This window comes from Chlorocebus sabaeus, chromosome X, assembly GCF_047675955.1.
Source record: "Chlorocebus sabaeus isolate Y175 chromosome X, mChlSab1.0.hap1, whole genome shotgun sequence".
In the NCBI taxonomy this organism is placed as follows: Eukaryota; Metazoa; Chordata; class Mammalia; order Primates; family Cercopithecidae; genus Chlorocebus; species Chlorocebus sabaeus.
Genome location: NC_132933.1, coordinates 97024273 through 97046904, shown reverse-complemented (window position 1 = coordinate 97046904; position 22632 = coordinate 97024273). Strand labels below are relative to the sequence as shown.

At 39.6% G+C, this 22632-nt stretch overlaps 1 long non-coding RNA gene across 2 annotated transcripts in view; it reads right to left on the bottom strand.

Moving 5' to 3' along the window:
* Positions 1-454: 454 nt before the first annotated feature.
* LOC140710867 (uncharacterized) overlaps positions 455-22632 on the bottom strand; it is a 162768-nt gene continuing 140590 nt past the window's right edge. Inside the window, exons 2-5 of one of the 2 annotated variants that reach the window (XR_012091994.1) lie at positions 15815-15984; positions 7681-7718; positions 7027-7304; positions 455-2349 (exon numbers count right to left, since the gene is read on the bottom strand). This is a non-coding gene — a long non-coding RNA (uncharacterized lncRNA). Of the gene's footprint in view, positions 2350-6733; positions 7305-7680; positions 7719-15814; positions 15985-22632 lie in introns of those variants that run through there. The other variant, XR_012091993.1, reaches the window with a different exon arrangement.

Sequence of the window (22632 nt, the reverse complement as noted above, 5' to 3'; positions counted from 1 at the left end):
AGGAAAAAATGAAGCACGGTGAACTGTGAGAAATGGAGTGTGATATCACAAAGCCCTAACCTTTTCAGTTTCCATTTGCAGGAAAATAGAAGACAGAACCATTTAGGGAATCTACAGCACCGTTGACAGTAGACTCATCCCATTTCTCCTTCTCCATGTCATAAAGGAACTTCTTCTAAACCACTGGTCTCTCACCTTTTCTCACCTTAGTTTAATAGTTCCAGTTGAGGGATAAGTAGAGTTTTCACTGAGCAACAAAAAACATGTTTTTTTTTTTTTTTGCTACATGACCTGCATTATGTAGACTAAAATTCTCAACTTGTAAAACAATTTTATGGGAGTATTTCTATCAACAGCTGTGTTAATCTTCTGCAGAAGGAGAGATTTAAGTATTCCAGAGTCTTTATCCTATTAGCATCTAGGAAAATGAAAAGAGTTCAGGAAAGTGAAAAGAGTCATTGAACAGGGGTATATTCTGTGACTAGTAATGAAGTGGGATTCACTTCTAAATCAGACATTCACACTACTTGAATGTGTTCTTTTTAAGGTGGATAGATATTGATACATATAGAGACATTAAATTAGATGAGCCCAGAAAAATCATAAAGTTATATCTTTATCCTATTTGCCCTTAGTTCATTCAATCCCTGCTCAGATTATAGTTATAACTTGGACATGGATGTTTTGAAAGTTTAGACAAATGAGGTTCTGATTAGACTTAATCCTTCTTATGGTGATGGCCAGATAGCTGTCTTTGTCACTGAAGGCAAAAGAGTTTTGAGATATATATTTATCCAAAGATGCAGTCACTTTGAAACAGAAGTGGAATCAGGTGGATGGTGAAGGCATGCACACAGAAACAGATGGAGAATAGAAATCAAAATTAGAGATGAAATGAAATGATACAATGAAATAATGCTTTTTATAGGCCGTGTTAACTATGTCAGTAGGATAGGGCAGTGGGTCTCAAACTTGAGCATGCATCAGAATCACTTGGAGGGGGACTTATTAAAACAGATTGCTGCCCCACCCCAAAAGTGTCAGATTCAGCAGGTCTGGGGTGAGGCTCATGAATCTACACTCTTCACACGTTGCCAGATGATGCTGATCCTGCTGGTCCAGGGACTACACTTTGGAAACCACTGCTTTAGGGAAGAAAAGAGGAAATGTAGACATGGAAACAAGTATGGGAAAAACATGTGTTCACCACTTTGGCAATAATGAAGTGAAGGCATTATACCAAGTATGATATATATATTTTAAACCACTGATTCTCAAAGTGATCTGTAAGTTTGAGAAGCACTGTTGTAGACAAAAGCAATGCCTGGCAAGCTTCTGTTTCATAAGTAATATGTTCATGTGGAAACCCTTGCTAGTATAAAGAGACTATGGGTACTGATTTGTATCGGGACGACCTAGCTTGTTGCAGTTTCATCCAGCTTTATTTGCTAACTCAATAGGATACCAAGAAGAGTTAGGTGGATTGCCAAATGAAAACGGTGCTATCCTTTAGTTGAGTACTTACCAAGTGTCAGTGCTTTATAAGGATTATCTCAGTTAATCTTCACAAGAACCCCATGGCATAAGTACTATCACTGTCTCCATTTTGAAGATGGGGAAACTGGTCTCAGAATAAGAAACTTGCTAATAGTTATTGTAGTAATGGCAAAGCTGGGATTTGAATTCAGTGTAACTCCGGAGCTCATGTACTTAATCTTAACCTTGAAGTTATATGGCCTTCCTGAATGTAAGGGCCTATTCAGAGTGGAGAGTATGAGGTGCACCCAGATGTGGTACCTCACTGTGAGATTACCACTATTTGGCTACTTTGAAATAGTAAAGCAAATGCTCGTGAACCTATCTTACTCCTGGTTTTACTGCAGCATAGGAAGCCTTACCACAGTAGGCAGTACAAAGCAGTCACCAGGAAAACAAAGCAAAAACCCCTCCAGCTTGAAGGATTTAGGTCAAACCTAAACCGTTTTTTAATATTTAGAAGTTTTGTCCCTGAATTGGGTTTCTGTAAGCAGTTATAGCCTCTACTTCTCTGGGGCCATTTATTAATAAAAATAGGAGGGAGAAAGTGTGTAACTTTATAACATTTTTAGGTCTCTCCCAAGAGTGCCTTGCATAGGCCAGTTTAATATTTCCTGCTTAAATTCCTGACTCTTCATTATAAAGCAAGAATTGGTTAGGGCCCTCCTGTAGCCCTCACTAACAAAATTTCTGGCCTCATTAATTTAGTCAAAAGATATTTTTTCAATACTTACTATGTTTCAGACACTGTTTTTGAAGCCCAGGATATGAGAGTGAACAAAATAAAGCCCTTGTACTCATGGAGTTCATATTCTAGGAAGAGGAGACAGACAACCAATTAAGTAAACATAATATATTAGGAAAGACAGATATATGAAGAAAACTTAAGCAGTAATGTGGGAAGGGGCTGGGGCAGGCAGAATAATGGCCCCATGGAGGATTACATCCTAATCCCTGGACCTATGAATATGTTGCATGGCAATGAGGAAGTCAGGTTGCAGATGGAATTTAGGCTACTAATCAGCTGCCCCCAACATAAGGAGATCATCCAGGTTTATCCAAATGGTCTAATGTAATCATAAGGGCCCTTTAAATGTGGGAGAGGGAGGTAAGAGAGTCAATGTCAGAATGACTTGCTGTGAGAAAGAGTCAATTTGCTGTTCTTTGCTTTGAAGATGGAGGTAGGGGGCCATGAGCCAAGAAATGTGAGCAATCACACTAGAAACTGGAAAAGGCAAGGAAACTGATTCTTACCTAGAATCTCAAGAAAGAAACAGAGCCCTGCTGACGTCTAGATTTTAGCCCAGTGAAACCTACATCAGACTTCTGATATCCAGAACTATAACATAATAAATTTTTATTGTTTTAAGCCACTAAGTTTGTGGTAATTTGTTAGAGAAGCAATAGGAAACTATATTAATCAGGGTTCTCCAGTGAAACAGAACCAATAGGGTGTGTGTGTGTGTGTGTGTGTGTGTGTGTGTGTGTGTGTGTAAAACTGTATTAGAAATTGGCTGACATGATTCTGGAGGCTGAGAAGTCCAAAGATCTGCAGTCAGCAAGTTAAAGACCCAGGAGAGCCAATGATGTAGTTACAGTCTGAGTCCAATGGCCAGAGAACCAGGAGAACTGATAATATAAGTTCCCGTTCAAAAGCTGGCAGGCTTGAGACTCAGAAGGAACCAGTGTTTCAGTTCAAGTCTGAATGCAGGAAAAGACTGATGTCCTGGCTCAAGGCAGTCAGGCAGGAGAAATTCCCTCTTACTAATGGGAGAGTCAGCCTTTTTGTTTATTCAGGCCTTCAGCTGATTGGATGAGGCCCACCCATATTAGAGAGGGCAATTGCTTTACTCGGTCTACCCATTCAAATGTTGGTCTCATCTAAAAACACCCTGACAGACACACTTAAAATAATATTTCACTAGATATTTAATCTGGGCACCTTGCAGCCTAGTCAAGTCAACATGTAAAATTAACCATCAGAGAAACTAAAACAGGGATTTATTTAGTTAGGGAGATCAGAGATAGCCTCTAACATGAGATGACATCTGAACAAAGAACTGAATAAAATGTGAGAGCCATGTGTATAGCACGTTTAAAAAAAAAAAAAAAAAAAAGACATATTAGGCAGAGAAAACAGCAAGTACAAAGTCCCTGAGGTGGGAGGATTCTCAGAATATTAGAGAGGCAGCAGCAAGGCCAATGTGGAGGTAAGAGTGGTAAGAAGAATAGGAGATTAAGGTGAGGAATTAGATAGACATGGGGTGGGAGAGAAGACTGTGTAGGACCCTTTAATCAAGTGTAAGGATGTTTGTGTTTACTACCAGTAAGATGGGAAAGCCACTAGAAAGTTATGAGCAGAGGGGTGATGTGATCAGACTTACTTTTTAAAAAAGATCACAGCTAAAGAATAGACAATTCGGAGATAAGAGTAAAAGCAGGGAGACCAGTGAAGAAGCTATTGTGATATGTAATATTAGGTATCAACTTGACTGGATTGAGGGATGCCTAGCTATCTGGTAAAGTATTGTTTCTGGGTGTGTCTGTGAGGGTGTTGCCAGGAGAGATTGACACTTGAGTCAGTGGACTGGGAGAGGAAGACACCTTCAGTGTGGGTGGGCACCATCCAGTCGGCTGCCAGTACTGCTAGAACAAAGCAGGCGGAAGAAGGGGGATAAAAGCAGCTTGTTTACTGAATCTGCTTGTTCTCTTGCTTCCCATGCTATGCCCGATGCTTGGCTTCCTTTCCTCCTGCCCTGGGACATCAGACTCCAGGTTCTTTGGCCTTTGGACTCTAGAACTTGCACCAGCAGCTTCCCAAGGGGCTCTTGACCCTTTGGCCTTAGGCTGAGGGCTGCACTGTCAGCTTCCCTGGTTTTGAGGCTTTCAGACTTAGACTGAGCCATGCTACTGGCTTCTGTCTTTCCCCACCTTGCAGATAGCCTATTGTGGGACTTTACCTTGTAACTGTGTGAGCCAATTTTCCCTAATGTGCTCCCCCATGTGTGGGGGGAGCATATATACACACATGAGGGAGCATATGTATGTGTGTATACACATATACACAGGGGAGTACGTGTGTGTGTGTGTGTGTGTGTGTATCTCCTGTTGTTTCTGTCCCTCTGGAGAACCCTGACTAATACAGCTATTAAAGTAATAAGTGAGAGATGATGGTGGCTTGGCTTGGGTCAGAATGGTACCAGAGGAAGTGATGAGAAGTGGTAGGATTCTTGCTAAGTTTCTAATGCCACATCAACAGGGTTTCTTAATGAAGTGTGTAGGAGAAAGAGGAATCAGATAACTTCAACGTTTTTGGCTAGAGCAACTGGATTAATGAAGCTGCCTGAAACTGAGAATGTTGAGGGAGAACCTGGCTTAAGGAAGAAAACAAGGCTTGGGAGTTTTGCACATGGTATGGTAAGCTTGAGATACCTGCAATACACAGATGGAGTTGCTGAGTATGAGTATGAATATGAGTATGATGCATGAGTGTCAAACTCAGAGGAGAGGTTGAGCTACAGATTCAAATTTAGTTTTGACATTGGATGAGATAAACTCAACGGTGAGTGTAGATAAAGAAAATAAATAGTTATTTAAAATTTATAAAGAAAGGAGGAAATAGCTTGCCACAAGCATTAGAATAGATAGCTGATGTAGAATCTCAGACTCTTGAACATATACAGTTGTGCGCCACATAATGACATTTTGGTTACACAGATCACATATATGATGGTAGCTTCCTAAGACTATAATGGAGCTGAAAAATTCCTATTGCCTAGTGGCATTGTAGCCATCTAACATTGTAGCATGACACATTACCTGCCATTGTGTTATAATTGCCTACAATATTGAGTACAGTCACATGCTGTACAGGTTTGTAGCCTAGGAGTGATAGGCTATATTATATAGCCTAGGTGTGTACTAGGCTATACCACCTAGGTTTGTATAAGTATACTCTATGATGTTTGCACAATAACAAAATTGTCTAACGACCCATTTCCCAGAACATATCATCATTAAGCAATGCAAAACTATATTGTCATTTTCTGAAAAAGAGAGGGATTGAAATGGATAACTCCTTAAGCTTACTTTCAGGCCTGTATATGTCCTTAATATTGAGTGGCTGAATGCCTACAACAAGAATAGCAAATAATATTTACTGATCTGTTAAGACGTGCCAGGCATAGGATCTAATTGTTGTTACATGTATTCACTCACTTAACTGTCACAGCAGCCCTATGAAATGGGTATTGTTATTTCTTTATTTTGTATGAAGAGACCAATTTGTACTTTAATCAAAAATCTCTCAACTTATAATAATTCTGTCTTGTGAATATATTTTATAGTTCTCACATTAGTTTCTCATACATTGTCTTTTTTGTTCTTCCCAAGAATCTTGTGAAATGGATAGGAAAGGTAGTAGCACAGTTTTATAGATAAGGCAAGTGAGCATCAACAAGGTCGTGATTTATCCAGTGTCACAAATTAGTGAAGAGCGTAGTTGGCACTTAAACCCAGTTCTGATTCCAAGCCAGCCTCACCTATACCTTCCATACAAACTTGCTCTAAGACAGCACTGTCCAATAGAGGTCTCTGTGATGATGGAAATGGAAATTTTCTAATCTGTGCTGTTCACTATGGTAGCCACTCAGCACATGTGGCTATTGAACACTTGAAATGTGGCTAACAAAACTAAGCAAATAATTTTTTATTTAATTTTAATTAAATTTAAATGAATATAGCCAGATGTGACTAGTGGCTGCCATGTTGGACACTGCAGCTGAAAAATATGAATAATCATTAGCAAATGAAGATTATATGAAAATATTACTAAGGAATTCCACATCTCTTTGTGTCACAAATAGACACTGATGAATTTTTTCCAACTGTTTCAAGAAGAGTTAATCCTGTATTGTACTATTTCAAAATACAGAAAAGGATGCTGTGCTGTCTAGCTTGATGAGACAAATAAGGTTTGATCCCCAAACCTCAAAATAACTTTACCACAAATGAAAATTTCAGGCTGATCATAACTTATGAACATCAGTCATTCTAAATAGACTTGGCAAACCACACATTGCAAGTATTCCACATGATCATCAAGTAGAAATTTCAACTTAAAATTGTTATAACAGAGTGGTTATTTAAAATATATAATAAATATATTTATTAAAATAAATTTATATAGAAAAAAACACCAAAAGGACAAATAATGTATGACACACGTAAAAGTTAAGAGTAGGTAAACAATCTAAATGATCACCTCTGTTTAATATCCAAATTTTACTTGACAGTTTACAAATTAAAACAAATGCTTACTCCAGGACCCTCAGTAGTTGCGATAGGCAGTCTCCACGCATTTGTGTTTTCCCTTCCCCTTAAGTGTAGACTGGATTTAGTGACTCTCTTCTGACAAACAGAATTTTGCAAAAATGATGAGATGTCACTTAGATTAGGTTACAAAAAGACTGTGGCTTCTGTCTAGCTTACCTTTTCTTGCATGTTCAGCATTAAGAACTGAGGAACTGAGGATGGCCTCTGACCAACAACTAGCAAGAAGCTGAGACCCTCGGTCCAGTAGCTCACAAGGTTGTTGAATTCTTCCAATAACCACATAAGTGAGCTTGGAAGCAGATCCTCCCTCGGTATAACCTTCAGATAAGACCACAGCCCCAGCCAACACCTTGATTGCCAGATTGTAAGAGGTCTTGAATCCTTGAGGCAGAGACACTCAGCTAAGCCTCACCTAGTTTCTTGACCTGCAGAAACTGTGAAATGATAAATGCTTATTGTTTTAAGCCATTCAGTTTTAGTGTAATTTGTTACACAGAAATAAAAACTAATATACTAGGGAAATCAAAGATGCACTGGCTTTGCTTCAGCCTCATTAGGGAGCTTCCTTTCAAGTAGGGGAGAATGCATGAGGTGATACACAAAGTAGATCCTGAAGTAGAAAAAAATGCATTGCCTGTGCAGCTATCAAAAATACATTTTAAGGTACTATTATGTAGCATTCAAATGCAAAAAATGACAGGGCTATTGTCAGCATATTGCTGAAATATACTTTGCATATTGCTGAAAGCTCCAAATCGGTCCTTTCTGACAAGGTATCTGGCAAAAATAATATTACAAAATTTTTCTTACCCTTTGATGTGGTGATGATTCCTTTTTGGCAAGATATCCTAAGAAAATACCAAAAGTATATGTGGTTTTAGAGGGAAAATTTTAAAAATATGACTAATGCTGCATTATAAATAATAGCAAACAATAGGAACATTTCAAATACCTAACAGTGGATTAAAGATGTACATCTGATGCAGCAACTTAATGAAATACAGTAGAGTATCATATTGTCTAGGATTAAACCCAAAATGGAGTAGCTTAAATAAGACTTTTTTTTTTCCTCAAATATTAGAAGTTTGGAGATAGATCCTCTAAGACTTGGCTGTATGGTAAAATCAGAGACTCAGGCTCCTTCTAGCTTGTTGCTTTGTTATCTTTAAAAGGTTACCTCATGGTCCAATATGGCTATTTAAACTCTAGCCATCACATCCACATTTCAGCCAACAGAATATTTTACACTTCCTGAAAACCACATACAGCACTCATTCATATCTTACTGTCCAGAATCTAGTCACACAATCATATGTACCTACAAGGGAGATTCAGAAATGTCATCTTTTATTTTATTTATGTATTTATTAAGACGGAGTCTCACTCTGTCGCCCAGGCTGGAGTGCAGTGGCACAGTCTCAGCTCACTGCAACCTTCGCCTCCTGGGTTCAAGCGATTCTCATGCCTCAGCCTCTGAAGCAGCTAGGACTACAGGCACGTGCCACCACACCCAGCTAATTTTTGTATTTTAGTAGGGGTGGGGTTTCACTGTGTTGGCCAGGCTGGTCTCAAACTCCTGACTTCAAGTGATCCACCTACCTCGGCTTCCCAGAGTATTGGGATTACAGGAGTAAGCCGCTATGCCTGGCTGCCATCTTTTAGTTAGGTACATTGCTTCCCCAAATGAAATAATGTTTTGTTACTAAGGAGCAAGGGAAGAATGGATGTTGTTGTAGGAAAATAGATTTTGCCACAAGCGGCTGCTTATAATTATGTCTATGGATTGAGTTGATAAATGGAGATACACATAGCTGACTCTTGGCATTTATGAGGGGGTGTCATCAGAGATCTTAAAAATTCTAGAACTGTAAAAGTGAAAATGTTGATTTAAGTGCCTGGCTATTTTCTGGAATCATTTCTGTTGAGTTATGTATTTCCTATGCTTTGTCTCAAAACACAAGTTAATCCCTTTCAATTTTGATAAGAGTGCTGCCTATATAACAACAAGTACAGAGAAAAAAAAAAGATTAGGGATTCTGGTTATTTTTAAGAGGGGAGGGTGACTTGCTTTTGTATAATTCAAATTTGTACCAGAGGAAAATGACCAGTTACTAAGTCTTAGACTTTCAGGGAGTTGAAAGTACTAATTACACCTAAGTGTATACACTGAAAAAGATCAAAAGATAACTTGCATAATTATTTTTAAAAGCCATCGTTATTAAGTTGCTAACTTATTTATAGTTTTATTAAAAAATAATTATGTTTCCTCAACTCTCATTCATTCCTCTACCTACTCCATTCTGGCTTCTGTCCTCACCATTCCACCAAAATAGCTCTTGTTAAGATCACCAGTGCCATCCATACCATGAAATTCAATGGACACGTTTTAGTATTCATCTTCTTTGACTATTAAAGCAATATCTGGCTCTGGTGAGCATTCACTTTTTCTTTTTTTTTAAATTTTTTTTTTATAGTTTGTAGGGTACATGTGCACAACATGCAAGTTTGTTACATATATATACATGTGCCATGTTGGTATGCTGTACTCATTAATTCATCATTTACATTAGGTATTTCTCCTAATGCTATCCCTCCCCCATTCCCCCAACCCACGGAAGGCCCCCGTGTATGATGTTCCCCACCCTGTGTGCAAGTGTTCTCATTGTTCATTTCCTACCTATGAGTGAGAACATGTGGTGTTTGGTTTCTGTATGCTCAGAATGATTTCCAGCTTCATCCATGTCCCTGCAAAGGACATGAACTCATCCTTGTTTATGGCTGCATAGTATTCCAGGGTGTATATGTGTGACATTTTCTTAATCCAGTCTATCATTGATGGACATTTGGGTTGGTTCCAAGTCTTTGCTATTGTGAATAGTGCCACAATAAACATACGTGTGCATGTGTCTTTATAGTAGCATGATTTATACTCCTTTGTCTATATGCCCAGTAATGGAATCGCAGGGTCAAATGGTATTTCTAGTTGTAGATCCTTGAGGAATCACCACACACAGTGGTTGAACTAGTTTACACTCCCACCAACAGTGTAAAAGCATTCCTATTTCTCCACATCCTCTCCAGCACCTGTTGTTTCCTGACTTTTTAATGATTGCCATTCTAACTGGTGTGAGATGGTATCTCATTGTGGTTTTAATTTGCATTTCTCTGATGACCGTGATGATGAACTTTTTTTCATGTTTGTTGGCCATGTAAATGTCTTCTTTTGAGAAGTGTCTGTTCAGATCCTTTGCCCCCTTTTTGATAGGGTTGTTTGATTTTTTCTTGTAAATTTGAGTTCTTTGTAGATTATGTATATTAGCCCTTTGTCAAATGGGTAGATTGCAAAAACTTTCTCCCATTCTGTAGGTTGCCTGTTCACTCTGATGGCAGTTTCTTTTGCTGTGCAGAAGCTCTTCAGTTTAATTAGATCTCATTTGTGGCTTTTGTTCTTTTGTTGCCATTGCTTTTGGTGTTTTAGTCATGAAGTCCTTGCCCATGCCTATGTCCTGAATGGTATTACCTAGGTTTTCTTCTAGGGTTTTTTATGGTTTCAGGTCTAACATTTAAGTCTTTAATCCATCTTAAATTAATTTTTGTATAAGGTGTAAGGAAGGGATCCAGTTGCAGCTTTCTACATATGGCTAGCCAGTTTTCCCAGCACCATTTATTAAATAGGGAATCCTTTCCCCATTTCTTGTTTTTGTCAGATTTGTCAAAGATCAGATGGTTGTAGATGTGTGGTGTTATTTCTGAGGCCTCTGTTCTGTCCCATTGGTATCTATCTCTGTTTTGGTACCAGTACCATGATGTTTTGGTTACTATAGCCTTGTAGTATAGTTTGAAGTCAGGTAGCATGATGCCTCCAGGTTTGTTCTTGTTGCTTAGGATTGTCTTGACAATGTGGGCTCTTTTTTGGTTCCATATGAACTTTAAAATAGTTGTTTCCAATTCTATGAAGAAAGTCATTGGCAGCTTGATGGGGATGGCTTTGAATCTACAAATTACCTTGGGCAATATGGCCGTTTTCATAATATTGATTCTTCCTATCCATGAGCATGGATTCTTCCTATCCATGAGCATGGAATGTTCTTCCATTTGTTTGTGTCCTCTTTTATTTCGTCAAGTAGTGGTTTGTAGTTCTCCTTGAAGAGGTCCTTCACTTCTCTTGTAAGTTGGATTCCTAGGTGTTTTATTCTCTTTGAAGCAGTTGTGAATGGGATTTCACTCATGATTTGGTTCTCTGTTTGTCTGTTACTGGTGTATAGGAATGCTTGTGATTTTTGCACATTGATTTTGTATCCTGAGACTTTGCTGAAGTTGCTTATCAGCTTAAGGAGATTTTGGGCTGAGATGATGGCATTTTCTAAATATACAATCACGTCATCTGCAAACACGGACAATTTAACTTCCTCTTTTCCTGATTGAATACCCTTTATTTCTTTCTTCTGCCTGATTGCCCTGGCCAGAACTTCCAATACTATGTTGAATAGGAGTGGTGAAAGAGGTCATCCCTATCTTGTGCCAGTTTTCAAAGGTAATGCTTACAGTTTTTGCCCATTCAGTATGATATTGGCTGTGGGTTTGTCATAAATAGCTCTTATTATTTTGAGATACGTCCCATCACTACCTAGTTCATTGAGAATTTTTAGCATGAAGGGCTGTTGAATTTTGTCAAAGGTCTTTTCTGCATCTATTGAGATAATCAGGTGGTTTTTGTCTTTTTTTTATTATTATTATACTTTAAGTTCTAGGGTACATGTGCATAACGTGCAGGTTTGTTACATATATATACTTGTGCCATGTTGGTGTGCTGCACCCATCAACTCATCAGCACCCATCAACTCGTCCTTTACATCAGGTATAACTCCCAATGCAATCCCTCCCTGCTCCCCGCTCCCCATAATAGGCCCCGGTGTGTGATGTCCCCCTTCCCGAGTCCAAGTGATCTCATTGTTCAGTTCCCACCTATGAGTGAGAACATGCGGTGTTTGGTTTTCTGTTCTTGCGATAGTTTGCTAAGAATGATGGTTTCCAGCTGCATCCATGTCCCTACAAAGGACACAAACTCATCCTTTTTTATGACTGCATAGTATTTCATGGTGTATATGTGCCACATTTTCTTAATCCAGTCTGTCACTGATGGACGTTTGGGTTGGATGGTTTTTGTCTTTGGTTCTGTTTATATGATGCATTGTTTATTGATTTGCATATGTTGAACCAGCCTTGCATCCCAGGGATGACGCCAACTTAATCATAGTGGATAAGCTTTTTGATGTGCTGCTGGATTTGGTTTGCCAGTATTTTATTGAGGGTTTTTGGATTGATATTCATGAGGGATATTGGACTAAAATTCTCTTTTTTGTTGTTGTGTCTCTGCCAGGCTTTGGTGTCAGGATGATGCTGGCCTCGTAAAATGAGTTAGGGAGGATTCCCTCTTTTTCTGTTGATTGGAATAGTTTCAGAAGGAATGATACCAGCTCCTCTTTGTACCTCTGCTAGAGTTTGGGTGTGAATCCATCTGGTCCTGGACTTTTTTTGGTTGGTAGGCTATTAATTATTGCCTCAACTTCAGAGCCTGTTATTGGTCTATTCAGGGATTCAACTTCTTCCTGGTTTAGTCTTGGGAGGGTGTATGTGTCTAGGAATTCATCCATTTCTTCTAGATTTTCTAGTTTATTTGCACAGAGGTGTTAGTAGTATTCTCTGATGGTAGTTTGTATTTCTGTGGCATCAATTGTGATACCCCCTTTATCATTTTTTATTGCATCTATTTGATTCTTCTCTCTTTTCTTCGTTATTAGTCTTGCTAGCAGTCTATCTATTTTGTTGATCTTTTCAAAAAACCAGCTTCTGGATTCATAGATTTTTTGAAGGGTTTTTTTGTGTCTCTATCTCCTTCAGTTCTGCTCTTAGTTATTTCTTGCCTTCTGTTAGCTTTTGATTTTTTTTTGCTTTTGCTTCTCTAGTTCTTTTAATTGTAATGTTAGGGTGTTGATTTTAGATCTTTCCTGCTTTCTCTTATGGGCACTAAGTGCTATAAATTTCCTTCTACACACTGCTTTAAATGTGTCCCAGAGATTCTGGTATGTTGTGTCTTTGTTCTCATTGGTTTCAAAGAACATCTTTATTTCGGCCTTCATTTCTTTTTGTACCCAGTAGTCATTCTGGAGCAGGTTGTTCAGTTTCCATGTAGTTGTGTGGTTTTCAGTGAGTTTCTTAATCTTGAGTTCTAATTTGATTGCACTGTCGTCTGAGAGATAGTTTGTTGTGATTTCTGTTCTTTTACATTTGCTGAGGAGTACTTCCAACTATGTGGTCGGTTTTGGACTAAATGTGATGTCGTGCTGAGAAGAATGTATATATTCTGTTAATTTGGGGTGGAGAGTTCTATAGATGTCCATTAGGTCTGCTTGGTGCTGAACTGAGTTCAGTTCCTGGATATCCTTGTTAACCTTCTATCTCATTGATCTGTCAAATATTGACAGTGGGGTGTTAAAGTCTCCCATTATTTTTGTGTGAGAGTCTAAGTCTCTTTGTAGGTATCTAAGGTCTTGCTTTATGAATCTGGGTGCTCCTATATTGGGTGTATATATATTTAGGATAGTTAGCTCTTCTTGTTGAATTGATCCCTTTCCCATTATGTAATGGCCTTCTTTGTCTCTTTTGATCTTTGTTGGTTTAAAGTCTGTTTTATCATAGACTGGGATTGTAATCCCTACTTTTTTTTTTGCTTTCCATTTCCTTGATAGATCTTCCTCTATCCCTTTATTTTGAGCCTATGTGTGTCTCTGCATGTGAGACGGGTCTCCTGAATACAGCACACTGATGGGTCTTGACTATCCAATTTACCAGTCTGTGTCTTCTAATTAGGGCATTTATCCCATTTACATTTAAGGTTAATATTGTTATGTGTGAATTTTATCCTGTCATTATGATGTTAACTGGTTATTTTGCCCATTAGCTTATGCAGTTTCTTCCTAGCATTGACGGTCTTTACAGTTTGGCAAGTTTTTCAGTGGCTGGTACTGCTTGTCCCTTTCCATGTTTAGTGCTTCTTTCAGGAGCTCTTGTAAGGGCAGGCCAGATGGTGACAAAATCTCTCAGCATTTGCTTGTCTGTAAAGGATTTTATTTCTCCTTCACTTATGAAGCTTAGTTTGGCTGGATATGAAATTCTGGGTTGAAAATTCTTTTCTTTAAGAATGTTGAATATTGACCCCCACTCTCTTCTGGTTTGGAGAGTTTCTGCCGAGAGATCTGCTGTTAGTGTGATGGGCTTCCCTTTGTGGGTAACCTGACCTTTCTCTCTGGCTGCCCTTAACATTTTTTCCTTCGTTGCAACCTTCGTGAATCTGACAATTAGGTGTCTTGGGGTTGCTCTTCTCGAGAAGTATCTTTGTGGTATTCTCTGTATTTCCCGAATGTGAATGTTGGCCTGCCTTGCTAGGTTGGGAAAGTTCTCCTGGATAATATCCTGAAGAGTGTTTTCCAGCTTGGTTCCATTCTCCCCGTCACTTTCAGGTACACCAGTCAAATGTAGATTTTGTCTTTTTACCTAGTCCCATATTTCTTGGAGGCTTTGGTTCGTTTCTTTTTACTCTTTTTTCTCTAAACGTCTCTTCTCACTTCATTTCATTAATTTGATCTTCATTCATTGATACCCTTTCTTCCACTTGGTTGAATCAGCTACTGAAGCTTGTGTATGTGTCATGTAGTTCTTGTGCCATGGTTTTCAGTTCCATCTGGTCATTTAAGGTCCTCTGTACACTGTTTATTCTAGTTAGCCATTGTCTAACCTTTTCTCAAGGTTTTTAGCTTCCTTGCGATGGGTTTGGACATCCTCTTTTAGCTCAGAGAAGTTTGTTATTACTGACCTTCTGAAGCCTACTTCTGTCAACTCGTCAAAGTCATTCTCAGTCCAGCTTTCTTCTGTTGCTGCCAAGGAGCTGCTATTCTTTGGAGGAGAAGAGGCTCTCTGGTTTTTAGAATTTTCAGCTTTTCTGCTCTGATTTCTCCCCATCTTTGTGGTTGTATCTACCTTTGGTCTTTGATGATTGTGACCTACAGATAGGGTTTTGGTATGGATGACCTTTTTGTTGATGTTGATGCTATTCCTTTCTGTTTGTTAGTTTTCCTTCCAGCAGTCAGGTCCCTCTGCTGCAGGTCTGTTGGAGTTTGCTGGAGGTCCACTCTAGACCCTGTTTGCCTGAGTATCACCAGTGGAGGCTGAAGAACAGCAAATATTGCTGCCTGATCCTTCCTCTGGAAGCTTTGTCTGAGAGGGGCACCTGGTTGTATGAGGTGTCTGTCAGCCCCTACTGGGAGGTGTCTCCCAGTTAGGCTACATGGAGGTCAGGGACCCACTTGAGGAGGCAGTCTGTCCATTCTCAGAGCTCAAACACTGTGCTGGGATAACCACTGCTCTCTTCAGAGCTCTCAGACAGGGACGTTTAAGTCTGCAGAAGTTTCTGCTGCCTTTTGTTCAGCTATGCCCTGCCCCCAGAGGTGGAGTCTACAGAGGCAGGCAGGCCTCATTGTGCTGCCATGGGCTCCACCCAGTTCAAGCTTCCCAGCCACTTTGTTTACCTACTCAAGCTTCAGCAATGGCGGATGCCCCTCCCCCAGCCAGGCTGCCACCTCACAGTTCCATCTTGGACTGCTGCACTAGCAGTGAGCAAGGCTCTGTGGGTATGGGAGCTGGTAAGCCAGGTGCAGGAAATAATCTCCTCATGTGCTGTTTGTTAAGACCATTGAAAAAGCGTGGTATTAAGGCGGGAGTGTCCCAATTTTCCCAGTACAGTCTGTCACGGTTTCCCTTGGCTAGGAAAGGGAAATTCCCCGACCCCTTGTGCTTCCCGGATGAGATGATGCCCCGCCCTGCTTTGGCTTGCCGTCCTTGGGCTGCACCCACTGTCCAACCAGTACCAATGAGATGAGCCACGTACCTCAGTTGGAAATGCAGAAATCACCCATCTTCTGCGTTGATCACGCTGGGAGCTGCAGACTGTAGCTGTTCCTATTCAGCCAACTGAGCACTCACTTCTTTTTGGAACACTCTGTTCCCTTTCTTGATAGCATAGTTGCCCCCACCTCTTTGGCTGCTCTTGTCAGTATCCTTCGCAAAAAAGAAAAGGCCTCTCTCAGCTGTACTGTTTACCTAGACAAGTTTATATGCTTCAAATTCCATTATATGCTAAGCCTTCCAAATGCCTATATGATCTCTACAACTGCCTATGTAATATGTGCAAATGCTATCATGGTATCTCCACTAGGATTATCTTCAGGGCACCTCAAATTTTCCAAGTCTGGAAACAAATCCATGATCATTCCCTAAAATGTTAATATCAAGTGATCATACAGGTTTACCATTATGGAACAGAGTCTAGCAGGGGCTTTGTTAATGTGCATTAGGAGGCTGAATTAATTAATTAAAGGTGTATTATACCTTTATGCAATGCTGAAGAAGGAGAGCATGGAATGTAGATGAGGTGCATTACTAATGATTTGTGTTGATGTTCCTACCAGTTTGATAGGATGGGGCATCGGATGGGGTGCTCTTTTATTTAAAGAAAATAAAAGATATATGACATTTCTTACGTATCTAACTTTGTGGAATAAGATTCATACCTATGACATAATTATACATTCATTAATGTGATTATTTGATTAAAATCTATCTCTTACATTTATCTGTGTGCTTGATAAGTACAGGAATTATGCCTGTTTTGCTTACTGTTGTATCTTTAGTACTAACATAGTGCCTAGCAAGTAGTAGGCTTTCAATAAATGTTCAATGCACAATTAGTGGTCTGTATTTTCTGCTGTGTATTCTATTGTGCACTCAAGTGTAGTCTGATTTACCCTTACTCTTTATCCAAACATATATGCCTCCATGACTTTAAAAAGTGAAATTAGACAAACCTGGCCAGAGAATAAGTAACACCAGACATATTCTCAGACTACTTTGTGAAGCATGGGGGATGCTGAACCTGTAGGGAGAAACAGAACCTATTCATTTAGAAGAGCCATTTGTTGCCTAATCTTGTTCTTTTGCAGTTTGTCATTCTCAGTTTTGGTTCCTGGTTTTTGTGTTCTGTCAGATAGTCAGCTTCAAAAAATTATGTCCAAAATCAGAACAAAAAAACACGACAAATGGAAGTTGTCGAGGCTTGGCCCTAGTAATGCATAAACATTTGACTGTGTGAGGATTGGAGGGCTACTAAAACAAGGATTATATGGTTTACTCATTGATAACCTCAGCAAAGTGACTAGAAAAACTGGAGGCACTTATGAAGTACAGGAGGAAGGCAGAGAATAGACTGAGTACCTGTTAGAAACAGCTGTCCCAATAGACAGCAGTCAGGAAAGGGCTGGGGCTGGGAAATGCATTGTGATAGACTGGCTCTTTATGTCTTTTGGAGTAGGCCATGGCTTACTCTTTTTTAAAAAAAGCACTAGGATCTCTCTGTGTTAACATTACTTCGCATTTCAAGGCTTCCAACTGATCTTACAGATAAGTCACCTGTTCTGATCTGGGCCTTCTTTTGGTTCTGTGCTATCCCTTTGGGCTTGCTCAGACAGAGGGAGGTGCTGATGGTCCCAGCTCTTGGATGTTGTGCAGTCCTGGACATTCTGACCAAGTGCTTTGTGCTTTGTGAACCCAGAAAATCTGAGACAGGTCTCAGTTAACTTAGAAAGTTTATTTTGCCAAGGTTGAGGATACACCCATAACACAGCCTCAGGGAAACCTGAGGCATGTGCCCAAGGTGGTTGGGACACAGCTTGGTTTTCTACACTTTAGGGAGACATGAGACATCAATCAATATATGTAAGAAGTATATTAATTTGGTCTGGAAAGGTGGGACATCTTGAAGCAATGGTAGAAAGACTGGAAGCTGGGAGGGTGCTTCCAGATCACAGTTGAGACACAAATGGTTGCATTCTTTTGAGTTTCTGATTAGCTTTTCCAAAGGAGGCAACCAGATATGCATTTATCTCAGTGAGCAGAGGAGTGACTTTGGATAGAATGGGAGGCAAGTTTGCCCTAAGAAGTTTTCCAGCTTGAATTTTCCGTAGTGATTTGGAGGGTGCAAGATACTATACTTTCACAGCTTCTGCTGAGGATTGTCCTTTAAGTCCTTTCAGCAAGAATGGACAAACCTTGTGGCCATTCAAGGGACAGGTAAATATCACCTGAGAACCTAAGAAAATGCATTTCTGTGTCAGTTCCCAAGCTCAGTGTGCCACTTGGAGGGCCAAGGCATCATGGTTTCAAATTCCAACATTGCTACTTATATGCTATGGGATTCTGCCTAAATCTTTAGATCTCTCTGCAGTTCAGTAAAACACTTTTCTGTATATTTTTTCCTGGATCCCTAATGACCATGTTCCACTCCCTTTTAGATACTTTTCAGTGTGTCTGGCAAGGTATATAGGGATCAATATTTGGTGTGTATCTGCATGTAAGAGAGGTCTATAATCCCTTTAGCAAATGCACACAAACACACTCATACACACATGTTTATAATACCTGCATAGTAATTATAGAATTACTGTAGTATGTTTAGTAATATCCTGAGGCAATGTGTTTTAAAAGGCTGTCATCTAATTGACCAAGGAAGTGATTTCCTCTATTCCATTCCCACTGTCTTGTGAACCAGGGACCAGCTTTGTCATGGGCATCCATGTGAAGAGACTACCAAACAGGCTTTGTGTGAGCAACATGGCTTATTTCACCTGGGTGCAGGCAGGCTGAGTCCGAAAAGAGAGTCAGTGAAGGGAGATAGGGGTGGGGCCGTTTTATAGAATTTGGGTAGGTAAAGGAAAATTACAGTCAAAGGGGGTTGTTCTCTGGTGGGCAGGGTTGGGGGGTCACAAGGTGCTCAGTGGGGGAGCTTTTGAGCCAGGATGAGTCAGGAAAAGGAATTTCACAAGGTAATGTCATCAGTTAAGGCAGGAAGAGGCCATTTTCACTTCTTTTGTGGTGGAATGTCATCTGTTAAGGCAGGAACCAGCCATCTGGATGTGTACGTGCAGGTCACAGGGGATATGATGGCTTAGCTTTGGCTCAGAGGCCTGACAAGCTTCTCACTGCCAAACAGAAAGATCTAGAAAAGCAACTGGAGTGTGGGCTGAGAGAGTGGTGATCAGTCAAGAGTCAGTGTGATTGCCACGTAATATTTCTCATTCCAGATACAAATTCTATGCATTATGCCTTATGTGTGGGGAATGGTGATCTGGCCTTAGCCTGACTCCCCTGGGCAAACAATATAAGGCTCCCATCTGGAAACCTTGATAGGTTGCTTCAATGGGGCTGTGCTGGGAAATTTAAGTAGGAGCAGTGATGGGAAGGAGAACTAACATTTATTTCATAAGCAAATATGTGATTTCATTTTATCTTCACAACAATCCTATGATATAGGGATCTTAAATATCTCCCATTTTAAAGATGAGAAAATAGAAGCTCAGAGAGGCAGAGTAACTTGCGCCAGGTCACAGAGCCATAAAGTGAAATTCCAAACCATATCCTTCCAAATCCAAAACCTGCGTTATTTCTCTTATGCTATTTGGCATAAAAGTGTAGGAAGGAAAATGGTTAAGAACAATGACTCTGGGGATGGATTGCCTAAGGCTGAATAGATGTGTGATGTTGGCAAGTCACTTCACATCTCTTGGTTTTAGCCTCATCTTAAAATGGGGACAATAACTACCTACTTCCTAGGGTAATTTGAGGATTAAAAGAGTTAACACAAGAAAAGTACCTCCAGTGCCTAGAGTAAAATATGCAAGCTATTTATTATCATCCCACAGTGCTTTGGAGCTCCATCCCTCCGAGTATGCTGGTAGCACAGGGCTCTCACATTCCTGGCTCTTGCCCTCACATCTATAGCCTGGGGCCTCTTTAGCAGGGATTGTCTACTGCTAAAAGAAATAAGGCATTTTCCTGGTAGCCTGCAGTGAAACTTTTATTGAAGTATCAGCTTATCTAATTGGCTTTTAATATTACTCAGTTCAGCTTCTCAAGAGAAGAAGTTTTTAGTGCTGTGGGGTCGCTCTCACTTAAGGAGGGGCATGGTAAATGGACAATTTGGATATAAAAGCAGCTTAATTTTTTTTTTACTTTTATTTTAGGTTCAGGGGTACATATGTGGGTTTGTTATATGGGTAAACTTGTGTCACAGGGGTTGGTTGTACAGATTATTTCATCACCCAGGTACTAAGCCTAGTACTCAATAGTTACCTTTTCTGATCCTCTCCCTCCCCCAACCCTCCACCCTCAAGTAGGCCCCAGTGTCTGTTGTTCCCCGCTTTGTGTCCATGTGTTGTCATCATTTAGCTCCCACTTATAAGTGAGAACATGTGGTATTTGGTTTTCTGTTCCTGCATTAGTTTGCTAAGGGTGATGGCCTCCAGTTCCACCACAGAAATTTAATACACAGAAATGAACATTCCTTGAACAAAAATCTTTGCCTATCTAACTGTACCTTCTTAGTGCAGATTTCTTGAAGTGAAATGGCTGGATCAAAGGATAGAAACATTTTTAAAGCTCTTTAAATTTAGTATTAAATTGCTTTCCAGGCAAATGATATCCCCACCAACACATAAGAAGATCATGAACCTGCCTATTCAATGACACCTCCATAAGCCATAGTGTTATTTAAAATGCTTCTTCTGAAAGAAATCATAGATGGCACAAACAAATGGAAACACATCCCATACTCATGGATAGGTAGAATCAATATTGTGAAAATTACCATACTGCCAAAAGTAATCTACAAATTCAATGCTATCTCCATCAAAATACAACCATCATTCCTCACAAAATTAGAAAAAAAATTCTAAAATTCATATGGAAGCAAAAAAGAGCCCACATAGCCATAGCAAGACTAAGCAAAAAGAACAAATCTGGAGGCATCATACTACCTGATTTCAAACTACCCTATAAGGCCATAGTCACCAAAACAGCGTGGTACTGGTATAAAAATAGGCACATAGACCAATGGAACAGAATAGAGAATCCAGAAATAAACTGAAATACAGCCAACTGATGTTCGACAAAGCAAACAAAAACATAAACTGGGGAAAGGACACCCTTTTCAACAAACGGTGCTGGGATAATTTTCTAGCAACACGTAGGAGGATGAAACTGGATGCTCATCTCTCACCTTATACAAAAGCCAACTCAAGATGGATTAAGTACTCAAACCTAAGACCGGAAACTATAAAAATTCTAGAAGATAACATTGGAAAAACCCTTCAAGACATTGGCCTAGGCAAGGATTTAATGACCAAGAACCCAAATACAAATGCAATAAAAACAAAAATAAATAGCTGGGATCTAATTAAACTAAAGAGCATTTGCATGGCAAATCTTCACAATCTATACATCTGACAAAGGACTCATATCCAGAATCTACAACGAACTCGAATCGGTAAGAAAAAAAGCAAACAATCCCATCAAAAAGTGGGCTAAGAACATAAGTAGACAATTCTCAAAAGAAGATATGCAAATGGCCAATAAACATATGGAAAAATGCTCAACATCACTAATGATCAGGGAAATGCAAATCAAAACCACAGTGTGATACCACCTTGCTCCTGCAAGAATGGCCATAATAAAAAAAATTAAAAAACACTAGATGTTGGCGTGGATGCGGTGATCAGGAACACTTCTGCACTGCTGGTGGGAACATAAACTAGTATAGCCACTATGGAAGATAGTGTGGAGATTCCCTAAAGAACTAAAAGTAGAACTACCATTTGATCCAATAATCCCTCTACTGGATATCCACCCAGAGGAAAAGAAGTCATTATTTGAAAAAGATACTTGCACACACGTTTACAGCAGCACAATTCACAATTGCAAGATCGTGGAACCAACCCAAATGCCCATCAATCAACAAGTGGATAAAGAAACTGTGATATATATATATATTTTATATATAGATATATGATGGAATACTACTCAGCCATAAAAAGGAATGAATTAACAGCATTTGCAGTGACCTGGATGAGATTGAAGACTATTATTCTAAGTGAAGTAACTCAGGAATGGAAAACTAAACATCGTATGTTCTCATTGAAATGTGGGAGCTAAGCTATGAGGACACAAAGGCATAAGAATGATACAATGGACTTTGGGGACTTGGAGGGAAGAGTGATAGCGGGGTGAGGGATAAGACTACAAATATGGTGCAGTGTATACTGCTCGGGTGATGGGTGCACCAAAATCTCACAAGTGACCACTAAAGAACTTACTCATGTAAACAAATACCAGTTGCACTGCAATAACTTATGGGAAGAAAATATTCTGTGGTATTTAGTTCCCTTAGTGAAAGTCAAAAGCGTGAAGTCACAACTTTAAATGTCAACATTTATACCACACCCAAAATTATGTCTTTTGCAAGTATTTAAAATTATTTTAAACATTTTTAGATGTCGACCTAAAAATATATGAGGGCCTGTATAGTCTGCAAATTTTTTTTGTAATGGTTCTCATCCTTGCATTCACATTGGAGTTTCCTGGGGAGCTTCGGAACTTATGAATGACTGGGTCCCATTTCCAGAGTTTCTGATGGAATTGATATGTTTTACAGCCTGAGCACCAGAAGTTTCTATAGCTCCCCAGGTAAATCTAATAGCTAAAGTAGAGAGCTCTGGTTTTAGGGTGGGTATGTGAGCAAAAATTTGTAAAGACTATATTTTACAGAAATGCCTTTTTGTCACTTCTCATCCCAACCCCATTCATGGAGGCAGTCACTCA